This window comes from Xyrauchen texanus, chromosome 33 (genome assembly GCF_025860055.1).
Source record: "Xyrauchen texanus isolate HMW12.3.18 chromosome 33, RBS_HiC_50CHRs, whole genome shotgun sequence".
Taxonomy (NCBI): Eukaryota; Metazoa; Chordata; class Actinopteri; order Cypriniformes; family Catostomidae; genus Xyrauchen; species Xyrauchen texanus.
Genome location: NC_068308.1, coordinates 23,931,768 through 23,944,932, shown reverse-complemented (window position 1 = coordinate 23,944,932; position 13,165 = coordinate 23,931,768). Strand labels below are relative to the sequence as shown.

General features: G+C 37.4%; 1 protein-coding gene across 1 annotated transcript in view; it reads left to right on the top strand.

The window, feature by feature from the left end:
- Positions 1-13,165, top strand: part of bmpr1ab (bone morphogenetic protein receptor, type IAb) — a 75,550-nt gene that overhangs the window by 16,393 nt on the left and 45,992 nt on the right. Inside the window, exon 2 of the mRNA XM_052103418.1 lies at positions 5,815-5,953. The gene's annotated coding sequence lies outside the window, so the exon portion shown is untranslated. The remainder of the gene's footprint in view (positions 1-5,814; positions 5,954-13,165) is intronic.

The following is a 13,165-nucleotide window of genomic DNA, read 5'->3' as shown; positions in this document are numbered from 1 at the left end:
CGAGAGCAAGAACCACATTATAGTGACCATGAGGAGGTTAACCCAATGTGCCTCTACCCACCCGAGCAGCAGGGCTAATTGGTTGCTTAGGAAGCCTGACTGGAGTCACTAGTATGTTTTTTTTTTTTTGTGTGTGTGTTTTTTTTAAGCGATTATAATTATGGGGACACTAGAAATGTCCTCATAAACCACATTTATAGCATAATACCCTAGTAATTACCAGTTTGTAACCTAAAAAAACTTAAACCTGCCCACACACACGTTGGTGCAGCTATCATTATGAGGACTCTCCATAGACTTAATAATTTGTATACTTTACAAACTATAGATTCTATCCCCTACACCTAAACCTAACCCTCGTAAAAAAATTCAGCATTTTTACATTTTCAAAAGAAACATCATTTAGTATGTCGATTTCAATTATGGGGACACTAGAAATGTTTAGAAACCACATTTATAGCATAATACCCTAAATTTTGTAACCTAAAAAAACTTCCTCGTAAACCACACACACCTCAATTAGATGGGAGCGCATATGTGTAAGAAATTTGCACTGAAGCCATAGGTACAGGTTTGGTTTAAAGAACAAATTGACGCACTTGGTTTATGTTGTGTTCTTGTTTTTTTTATTTGGTAAATGGCAGACAACATTTGGAATAATCCGTTTTTAAAAATCCGTAAATGACTGACATATTTTCGTATGCAATCTCTACACTCTTTCACAAACCGCCTTGAGTTCGGGTTTTGGGAAAACTTAGCTTACAAAACCCATTTTTGGTAACATCTAAATTTGAAAATATGTAGGTACAGCATTTTAGGTTTTACAGAGCTTATGCGTTTCAAATAATTTGTTAGCATATGCTTTTTATATGTGTAAGAATTTGCACCAAAAAGACTTGTTTTGTTTGGAAACCACATGTAAAATTATCCTTGTTAAGCCCTTACAATGCAGAATACCCTCATATTTGATATGTATTTTTTCATGTCACTCTCTTTATCTCTTGCCATGTCTTTCAGGAGCTTTTTGTTGGAGGGTGCAGTTGTGAGCATACTGAACAATAGAGGAGAGTATGTTGCAGTTAGCTTCCATTATTGGCAGTGTTGAGTCCTCCCAATGTTTAGCTTTACCAAATGCATCTATTGCTACTCCATTATATTAGCGTCATACAGGTATTGACATAATAAGAATTGCATTGGCTTGCTTGAACTTGACACATGTTGCTAGTGCGGCACCTTGGTCTCTCTTAGTTTTTTTTTTGCTCATACTTGCTCTTCTTTGTAAAGTGTTATGTATATGTGTGTATTAGGTATCCCTTTTGCTTCGTATGTTCATTATATTTTAGAAAGATCTTCCCAAATTTTAACGATTTGTTAATTATATCCAAACAGTACTACTACATTGAATGTTAACTGTGTTCTGTGTATTTGTAGTGTAGTTTGTCAAATCTGAGATGTATTTGGCATTTACACAGAACCAAACAACTTCAAAGTTGTCCATTTCCACAGTCAAACTCTCGCCTGAACTTTGCGTGTGCTCATTGCACTGCTGAACCTGAACAAAACCCTCCATAAAAAGCATTCATTAGCACTGATCCCTCCAGCAAGCCCTGCTACCACAGTTAAAGAAGCAGGTTTTAAATGTTGTACTTGTAGGTTAAACACTCATTGACTGGATTTAAGAGTTGAAAAACAGATTCAAGTTTGATTATTTCAACTGTTAACTTGAAATGCAAAGTAGAACAGAAACCTGCTTTTTCTAATCTATCATTTAGCTTCTCCATTTTTCATAATGCATTATTTAAAATATGCATTTGACTGTATTTGATAAGCATATTTCAGTAGAAAAGCCTGTATTTAAATGTCTTACAAAGCACCCTGAGCTAGTAGCCTACATATTGTGTTTTCTCTTTCAGTAACCCAAATGAATGGACAATGGCTGATTGTAATTGAATGACTTCCTCCATAATAGGTTTTTGCTTTGTAGAGGAAATGAGTAAGAATTCCTAAATGGTGAATATGAACAGATGTGTTACATGGTGGTATTGTTCATCATCACTCAACTGTTGTGAGCTCAAGGTTAATTATTTATTATCGCCTTTCATCTTTAGGCTTTGGTCAGTCACACCTCTTTATAGACTGATTTACCTTGATGTGGTGGAACTACTATAACAACATATAGTTGTTTAACTTAAAAGTTATAAAAGTGAAGTCTGAAGAGAAGTCCAAGAGTTCACATTTAGACTTGGTATTATCTAATCATTTGAATGAAATTTCTATATTTGCAGTGTTCTCATGGACTGTATGAACAGATTAAGTTTATGATTTGATAGTAAACAAGTTTAATGTTGTCTCGTAAACCGGAAGATCCTGAACTCAGCGGTTGCCTTTCCACAAAGCTAAATCGTGACTGAATATTCTCTCCTAGCTGTTTTACTTCCTTGTAAAAAATAAAAAAAAAAAACACAAAAATTAACGAGAATCACAACCACAGCGTAAAAATAATGAGTGGGTGCTTTTTTAGCTCTTTGCAGGTTGCGAGCACGGTTGAGCCCACCCTCAAGGCATCTGTGTTCCCATACCCAGTGCCTCAGTGAACCACAATAACCTTCTCATTTCATGGGCTTTAATTTCAATTAGCTATGACTGATCATTTGCTTTGATCGTATTAGTCTCCTCTCAGAGCCCCAATTGCTTTTTATACACTCTCATACTTTCCTGTTAGTTTTACTAAACCCTCTGAAATTATAAGTAGTGATGGAATGTCAAATGTTTGATTTCCACTTCCTACAGCTGTCCCTCATCTTTCAACTCTGGCTTCTCACCCTATATGTCTCTCTGCACTCAGAAAACAATGTCACAAATCATGCTGTGCATTAGGCTGATGTTTCCAGTCTAGTGTTTGTTGTGGAGATTTTTTGTGCATACAAAATCCACTCTGATTAAAAAAAGAAAGTTACTTTCCTTACTACAAGTAGATGGCCATTTTTTGGGGGCTTAAAAAAGCTTCAACTTTAAGCATCCGGGGATAAATCCAAATTCCAGGTCTTGGGATATCCAGAGAAATGGGTTGTAATCCTCTTTTTGAGTGAGGGCATTGGGGTCAACTCCTGGTACCTGTGTGGATCTGAATGTCTCAGGCGTGGTGACACACTGTCTGAGGAGCATTTCTGACCTGTATCAGGCACTAATCCACACAAAGTCTCTGTTCATTTTAATTCTGGGACAAAGGCTGTTTGGAGAAAGTGATCTCCTGTGTGAAAGGCTGATTGCACCTCTCTGTTTTGGCATCATATTGGCTGACTTAGTATTCACTCTGCATTGGCATACTGTGCTAGAGCAGGGTTTTACAGTGCGGGCGTTTCACTTGTATTTGCGAATGTGGCTTATCAATTCAATTATATTTTATTTGTATAGATTTTATTTTTATTATTTATTTTTATTTGCCTTTCACAACACACATCGTTTCAAAGCAGCTTTACAGAAGATCCGCATTAACAGACGATAAAACTGTAATGTCTATAAAGTCGATGAATCATCATTGTGCAATTTAGATAAAATAACGATTCTTAATCGTGTTTAAAAATAATTAAATAATAATTGTATTAATAACCCAAGTGAGCAAGCTGTAGGTGACTGTGGCAAGGAACACAAAACTCCATAAGATGTAGATTAATGGAGAAAAATAACATTGGGAGAAACCAGACTCACTGTGGGGGCCAGTTCCCCTCTGGCTAACATCATGAATATAATGTAAATATTACTTATACATAGTTAAAATCATGGTTTAAAATTATTAAACTAAGTAAGGGTTAAGGGTCAGTGTTTCAACATCGATTGTGTTTGAACTGTAAGATTAATGACCAAAGTCTTTGAAGTCCATCTTGATTAATTGCAGAAGTTCACATAGATGCAATTGTCCTTGTTAATTAGCTGACGAAGGCTTGTTGGCAATAGTTAGTCTATGTATTCCATTTCAAGATCGTAGTCCATCAATAGACCGAGGTGATGCAGGTTGGAGTTGGCATCAGTTCATCCTCTGAAGTCCGTCATAATAGATTGAAGTGATGTTTGGCTGGCACCGGCTGCATTTAGTCATCATCATTCTGCGACATGTAGCAGTGGAGTCCAACATGAAGCAGGAATGGTGCTGGATCCAGCCGGCTCTGGTGACCTCAGGATAGGAGTCCCGAGGTTGAGACAGGGAAACAAATACAAAGATGTAAGCATAGATGCCATTACATTTATTGCAGAGTTAGAGATCATGATCACTGTTTCTGGTTTCTGGTTCCGGCAGACCCAACTAAAGCAGCCTAATTGTGGGTTCGAATAAATTAGGTGTATGCCTGGCTAAATAGATGAGTCTTTAGTCTAGACTTAAACTGAGAGAGTGTGTCTGCATCTCGAACAGTGTTTGGGAGACTATTCCATAGTTTAGGAGCCAAATATGAAAAGGATCTACCTCCTTTTGTGGATTTTGATATTCTAGGAACTATTATAACAGGCCAGGATTTTGCGATCTTAATGAATGTGTTGGAATATAGCGTGGTAGAAGATCACTCAATTACTGCGGAGCTAGACCATTCAAAGTAAAACAAACCTCTAACTACAAATTATTTCAATATAAATGTATAGCTTATTAAGAAATGCTTTATTATTAACTAGTATACTGGATAATGTAGCAGTAAAATAACAGTAATTCCAGTATGAGTCATCATTACTTTTTGTTTTTTTGCAAATTTTTTCAGTTTGTATCTGGACTTTAAAGGATTCAGATCTCTTTTTTTTAATTTTTTTTTATTTATTTGTAAGACATCAGTCCACTCTTCATTCACACAGTTATTTTTTGGAACCCATTCAACTTAAATATTATTATCATTTGTAAACAAATAATAATATATTATAATAGTAATATATATGTGTGTGTGTGTTTTTAACTTTTAAACCCTAACGCTTTTATTTTGACATTCTGAACTCCTCTGGAAGTCCTGTAAGTGTCTGTTTGTAGGCAAGTTCACAGTAGTTTAATTCGCTTATTATTCAAATTCTGGTAAAATGCACCTCCGTTGCTGTTCTAAATGCATATTATAAGTGAACAAAACTATTGAACATCTGCAAGTGTGTGTATAAACAGAGCAGCGGCATTCACAGCCTTTTGTGATTCACAGAGCTTGACCATAACGAACATGACTAACACACAGTATCAGATTTTGATTGGGCTTGTCATACCGATACCCGATCTGTCTAAAAGCTTCAGTATCGGAGCCAATACTGAACCAGGTATCGGATCGGTGCATCCCTAAATTGCAGTTTGCATTTTATCTCTGTACTTGGGTGTTCTGGCAAAACCCCGTTTTCTACTACTCATTATGTCTGTTCTTAGATTTATTTTTCAGGCACTGAAGGTGTATGATAAATAGTGGACACACCTCTCACTGGCTAAAAGCAAGTTGATGGTAACATGGCCTCATAATCAGACCCACTCAAACCCTATAGAAACTATTTTGCAACATTGTGGTTGTCAGCACAAGATAAAAGTTTTTTTCCTCATCTCTGAACTTCATTAGGGTCAAAAAGTACTCTAAGAACATTGTATGGAGATTTGCAGATCATAAAGTGTATGAAAACAGTGTCTGACACAGTTATTTTTTTCTGATTTCTGCTGTTTTCTATTTGTTTTTTTGTTTCTTTACGATCTTTTTTTATGCAATAATGGGCTCATGATGTGATGATCTCATAAATGCAATATTGTCTCCCATTTTTTCCCACCAGATAATATACAGTAATCATAGTTTTCTTTACTCTGTTTCTTTTTAGGTACTCCAAAGATTTATTTAGTGAGTTTGTGGCTTTTGCCTGGTGATACTGCCTCTCAATGCTGATGCTTATGAGGCTGATTAGCCTATACTGTGGTACCCCAGATCATCATGTACTTCCACACTTGCTACCCTGTGAGGTAAGATCTTTTCTTTGTTATTTCAGAGCCTTGTAAATTGCTGATAAATCTGCTATATGTACATTACTTCCTCTACTATAAGAGTGACTTTATCTTCCATTCCAAAATGTTACCTTTTTTACCTTTTATATATTGTATATTATTGTTTTGTTAATCAGGGCCAGTTGTAATTCCCAAAAGCCTTCCTAAACTTGGCTGAATGCTTTGTAAAATAAAACTGCTGGTAAGTGGTTTGCTCTCGGTTGCCAGAGGGTCCCTCTTTTTCAAAGGCTCACGTCATAGCCAACTGCATTAGTCTCAAAATCTGACTGCTGCAATTTTTCTTCACCTCCCTTACCTTTGGCTGTTTTTTCGAAGGGAGAGAGAGAGCATACAGCAACCTTGATTGCCGAAGACCAGAGATTAACCCTTAACCCCATGCCTCAGACAGGGACAGGCCTACGCAATCAGTGGATTTCCTGTCTCATAATTATTGGCGCTTGATTGGTCTGTCAGAGACCAGATCCCCCTGCAGCCCACCTCTAGTGTTCCACTCCACATTAATGACCCACAGACATATGAGAACATATGTGTTTACCTGCAGAACTCCATGCATACAGCATCACTGTTGGAACCAATGTGTTGGGATTATCTCAGGGACTTTAGGGCTTTGATTTTGATTAGACTTTAGTTGAGATGTTGCCCAGAGCCATAGTTTAATCAGACTGTGATGTATTAAGCTGGATGTTGGGATGTTTACATGGGGCTGGTTGGATGGCTGGCTGGAGGGAGGGACTGTTCCACTCAATTGCAGCCACATGTTTGCAAAGGATGTGGAGCTGAATGAGGCTGTGTGATCTGCCAGACTTTAAACAGGACCCTCGCCTGTGGGCAGCTCTGAAGTTTTCCAGCATGTAGCTCCAGCCTCTTCATTACTGTGTTTCTGGATAAACACATTGCCCAGTTGCTGTACAATCTCGCATTTATAAACCATACTCACACTGCTGAAGATTGCCATACAATCGCTCAGACAAATCTGTTCTTGAGTTAAACCAACACACACACACAGACCACACGTGTATACACAAGTTATGTTGGGATGGCACATGGAAGATTTCATATGTGCTGGTGAACATTTGCAAAGAGCAGAGCCAGGAAAACTTTCAAACATGCACATACAGCATGATGGAAAGTGACATTAACTAATTCTGGTTTTGGTTTATAATATTTTGTCCATCCATTTTATATGATTTGTTTTTCTATGTTTATGAAATGTGAGTTGGTGCCATTTTTGGATACGTGTGCTCCGTTTTTGCCTGCATCAGCAAAATCTCTCAGCAGTCCACATTTTTCATAATTTTGTACATTTACATACACCGTTATAATCAAGCTACAGTCTTCATCTGTCTGAGTATACATGACATGGCATAATCGAATATATTTGAAGGAAGGATGACAAATACTAGGAGTTAAAACACATTATTATTCGGAGCGTGTGCACAAAATAGGCCAATTGATTAACGTGTATACATCCTGGATGAAGCTGAGCTACAATTGCATTATCTATGTCTTTTCGTCTGACTTTGCAAAAAACAAACTGATTACACTCAGACTAAAGTTCAGTGGTAAATATGCTGGCTACCACCCCTGGAGTTCGCTAGTTCAAGTCACTGGGCATGCTGAGTGACTTCTAATTTGGTCTCCTAAGCAACCAAATTGGCCCGGTTGCTAAGGAGGGTAGAGTCACACGGAGTAACCTCCTCTTGATCGCTATAATGTGGTTTGCTCTCGTTGGGGCACGTGGTGAGTTGTTCATGAATGACGTGGTGTATGGCGTGAAGCCACACGTGCTGTATCTCCGCGGTAACGTGCTCAACAAGCCACATGATAAGATGCGCGGGTTGACGGTCTCAGACATGGAGGCAGCTGAGATTCATTCTCCACCACCCGGATTGAGGCGAGTCACCACACCAACATGAGGACTTGGAGCACATTGGGAATTGTGCATTCCAAATTGGGAGAAATAGGGAAAAAACAAACACTAATTATTGTTTCAGTCTTGACTAAAATCAAGCTTTTAAAGTGTGTTTCTTTAAAAACACTTTGGATCTCAGATCAAAGTGTCCATATGTCACGTTCTATCTATGAGTAAAGTCTTTAGAACTGAGGCCTTTAATGATCCTCATGCTGCTCTAATTAGGCAAACTCGGTAGGGTTGATGTGATTAGTCGATGTTATCGACTACGTTGACAATACTGAAATTGTTGACAAAAACATTCTTTGTCGAATAGTTGTTTGATCTCTTTTAACGTAACATAAGATCACAAAAAACTGTAATGATGGCGTCCGAGAGGAGCACTTCAGCAAAGTATGAGGAAATTATGCAAAAGTTTAAAAAAATAAGGAAGCAGGTCATGTAAATAATTACAAACTCTGAAACTGGCATTTTTCTCTGCGGTCAGCACCTCTTCTATGAGTCGCGTGAAGTGATCCAACTGCACCTTGCTGATTTACTATGGCATGGGGACGCATGTCTCTCGCGCTCATTTGCTGCTGCTAGATTATAAAGTGATTGCTAGTGACATGTTGAAATAGATTTGTCAAGCTGTGTATCTTATTGTGTAGAAATTGGCGATATGTAGCTCTATAAGAAGAGTTGTTTTTTGTTATATAAGAATGTAGAATATAATATAAAATATTTAAAAATATCTAAAAATCCTTATAAAGTATTTTGATTTTCAGGTAAATCCATCTTTTTATAAGATATTTAGACTTGCTTTCAGGTAATGCTGTATATCTTGAATATAAGTATATTTAGTTTTTACTGCACTGGCAGAAGTGTACTTATAGATATTATACTTCAAGTTGAAGACAGAAGTTTACATACACCTTAGCCAAATACATTTAAACTCCATGTGTGTATGTGAAAATCCCAGGAGATCAGCAGTTACAGAAACTCAAACCAGCCTATCTGGCACCAACAGTCATCCATGCAATTTATCTAATCAGCCAATTGTGTGGCAGCAGTGCAGTACATAAAATCATCCAGATACGTGTCAAGAGCTTCAGTTAATGTTCACATCAACCATCAGAATGTGGAAAAAATGTGATCTCAGTGATTTGGACTGTGGCATGTCTGTTGGTGCCAGATGGGGGGGGACCTACACAAATTAGGCAAGTGGTTTTAATGTTGTGGCTGATCATTGTATGTGGATAACAAGGAAAAAATAGCTTCTTTTTAAACACCTTGTGGCAGACATCTTGATTTTCAGGCTCATGCAAGAACAGTTGAACAGATATTCTGGCAGCACAACCGTGCAGAGTGTGAAAATGATCTGTTTAAAACAAAGAAACGGCTACCGCAGCCATTAGCCGTTCTGCCTAGAGAAATGCAGGCATCAGAACCCTGCATATAAAGTGCACTTTCATGCTTTGCTCATCAGGGCAACGTCCTTCAGCTCAAAACAATTTGCACTTAGTGTTTTTGGGGGAAAGAGGGCAATGTCACATTCATTTGCCAGCTAGATTACATGTGTTTCTATACACGTGGGGACCAGGCACTTAGTAATATGGATTTTGTTTCCCGGATCCAAAAGGCATTGGCAGAACGACCTAAACAGGTCAGCACTGTGGTCTGTGATGTGTTAGGAAGGAATTCCCACTTGTGAAATGTCTGGATTAGGGGAACTTTGAAAAAGAACCCATTGTTTCCCCTTGGAGATTTTTCAGCAGCGGTGCTGTTGTGCGCGTGTCCACGGGCCCGCAACACCAGGCCTGTATTTAAGCTTGTCGGTGGAGGAATAGCTTTTAAACAACCTTTTGAATCGAAATATATAGGTTATTCTTGATCGCCTTGTCATGCGTGTGTTTATTTACTTATTTTGATGCTTGAAGGGCTCTGGAAGCCCAGATAACTGCTGTAATAACTGTCAAATAATGCCTCCTACACAGATAATTTTTTAACTATTATTATCTTAAATCTTATTGTGCTCGGAACAGTTCTTGATGTTAGAGGTTATAATAGTTATGATATTCTGTTTTGCCTTTGTGCATTCCTTCATTATTCAAAGGCAAAATCACTAACCTTACATTTTAAATTTTACATTTATTCATTTAGCAGACACTGTTATCCAAAGCGACTTACAAATGAGGAGAACAAATAGAAGAGATTCATTCTAAAGGAGTAAATGCAACGTGATGCAATACAAGTTACAAAATTGCTTGGAGAAGGAAATACAGTGAGGAAGGTGAAAGAAAGAGGTTTAAAAGAATATATATATAAAATTTGGATAGTTGCCCAACCTGTTTGGTCACGTAACTAAATTATATTGTCTCCTCATCTACCAAATTCTTCCTTGGCACACAACTAGGCTGGTTGACATTGTTGTAGGAAGAGCTACATACAATACAGGACCAACAAAGCCACGCAGAACATGTGTACAATGTGTAAATTGCACATTCTGTCCAATTTCTTTCCAGTTGAGCCAATCTGTGATTTGTTGAACTGTGCATGGGCCTTCTGGTGTGTTCAGAAATGGACCCTCCCAATCATATGTCTCAGTGACGTGTGAGACCCTCTGGAGAGCAAGGCTACATTTGGTTATGAAATGTGCTAGAGCGTGTACGTCTGCTTACACAAAGCCTTATTTTCAGCTCAGTGTTGTAATTACAGACTAGGATGAATCTTCCCATCCCACAGCAGCCCATGCGCAAGTTTCCCAGGATCTACTGGGCTCTTGGAAGTCAAAATAGTGTCTGAGACACTATTAACAAAACACATCTGAGAAGGCCTCAGACAGAGTGACTTTTAGGAAAACATGTGTCTTCAGTGTGAGGAAATTGTATTTGTAAAAATTATAAAACTAGGCCTAAATTTTGTTGGAATAGAGAGCTAGCATTGGCAGGGTCTATGCTGGTGCTGCAAATGTCTCCTGCTTTAAGTGATACTAGAGAGACGACTGTCTGAATGTGGGTCGTCTCAGCGCAGCTTGTAGTCTGGTGCGTGTCTAGACATTTTGATTGATGGGAGTTCGACTTGCCTTTTTACCTATAAAGAAGAAAAGTGGAATGCGCAGTAGTTGAATTTGTTTTATAGAAAAAGAAAACCCAACTGCATAAATTCTTTCACTGTTTTATAATGCTAGTAGTCTTTGTAGAAAACAGGATTTTTGTTACACTTTTGAAATAAACATTTAACATTTGTTTGATTTGTTGCATAATTCCTATACTTCCATTTTGTTATTTAATTGTTTTGATTAGTGGTCAACCGACATATCTGCAAATTTTCCTGTTCAGGGCTACAGGCTAAAAAAAATTATTTAGGACCCATTAAGGAGCCAAATGGCTGTTTTTAGTCGCCAAATCATATAATTGCTCGATTTAAATTGCTGTCCAGAAACAAGATAGAAAGCTGAAGAGAAGGAAGACAGATGATAACCCATTAATTTTGTTTAATAACAGTATATATAGTTGAGAAGATAAGTTTGCATTCACATTTGTCTCATAAATGTTCACACCCCTTTCATAATTTATACAAACATAAGAGATGCAAGTTGTTTTTTATTTAATACTGCTCTTCACAATCTACATTAAAGATATTTACATAAAGTATAGTATGCGTATAGTTGTCTTCTTGAGCATCAATGAATGTTTGCACCTTGTGTAATAGTTGTGAACAATTGTCAAAAGCTTAATCTCATATATATATATATATCTTAATCTCCTTCCGCAGACAAAACATTGATAATATATCTGTCCAAGAACATTCTGTATACAAAGAACTCCAGACAACGAGTTGTGATAATCAGATGTGATCTAGGAGCTTTATACAGCTTTACACCACTCATGCCATTGAAGAGACTGTACATCTAGCCTCGTTCTCATTCCTATTAAAAATCAAAGATGGCACTAGCGTGAATAATGTGCATTTGCCTTAGTCTTTTACTGTTACCAGATGGCCCAGACACAGAGACTACAAGAGTGCAAATTGAATGAAATCCCAGATGCAGTTTATTGCGCTACTCCGATCCCAATCAATAATTACCAGGAGGAAATAATGGTACACAATACTGTACTTTTAATTAAAGATTAAAAGTACAAAAAGATCTGGTTCAAAAGAGTCATTTGGTCACGACTCTTTCGTGCTGGATTTGTTGTTGTTGTTGCGTACAGTGCAGCGAGCTCGCCACCAAAACAGAATGGCTGAAAAGTGGCACGAGACACACTGGTGCACGCTCCATAGATGTATATAATGACTCACAAGATGATATTTGACAAAACTGCATATGAATGCACAAAACCCGACTGTTGCCAATGGAGACTAGATTTTTAATTTATAGTCGCAATAAATAATTTTATGCAACCAATTTTGTCATAGTCTGGAGCCCTGCTGTTTGGCCGATTGTCTTCTTTTTTTCTTGAGGGTGCCTTCTTGCATGTGAAGAGACGTTTTGTTGTTACGTGCATCGTGTTAATACAATAATAGTTGTGCAACACAGTGTCCAAGAACCAGTCATGACAGTGCAGCTCCTATCTATTTGAATGGGGAAAAACTGAAATATCCAAAATGGTGTGTCAAGATTACAATCAAAGAACATATTTCAAATCGGCATTAAAATGTCTTCTTCTTGTTATCGAGTTGATTGACAGGCAATGTCTGTACCTAAAAGGTGATTGGTTCTTTTACCTGTAAGGCGGGACTTCCTATCTACATCCATTGACCATTGGCTGCAGCTGGGCATTCTAAGTTCTCCCATTCATTTTAATAGAAGTGGCCCATCTTTACTAAATCTCTGGTGCAACTTCAAGGTAAAAGTGCTTCATGTGTTCTATAAGTAAATGTCTTATTCACTATGCACTGTATGTACATTTTGGTTTGATTTTGCATTTTTTGAAGAAATGCGATTGCTAACGTGGACATGCCATCCATTGTTGCTGGACTGCTGTGTTTACTGTTATTTCCTTCTTCCTAATATATTAACAATTTATTTGTGCACAAATAAATTAAACATTTTTTTAAGACTAAACAGAAATCAGAAGAAAGTGCTATCTACAATTTAAAATACAATATTCTTTTTTTGTTTTACAAATTTTGTGTGAAATTTAGAAAATTTAGAGCAATTGTATGTAAAAATATTTTATAGCAATTGTATGTTTGTCATTTACTATATTAAATTGTGTGATATATCTGCACCCTGCTCTCTGGATATCGGCATCGGCCATTAAAAAACCCAT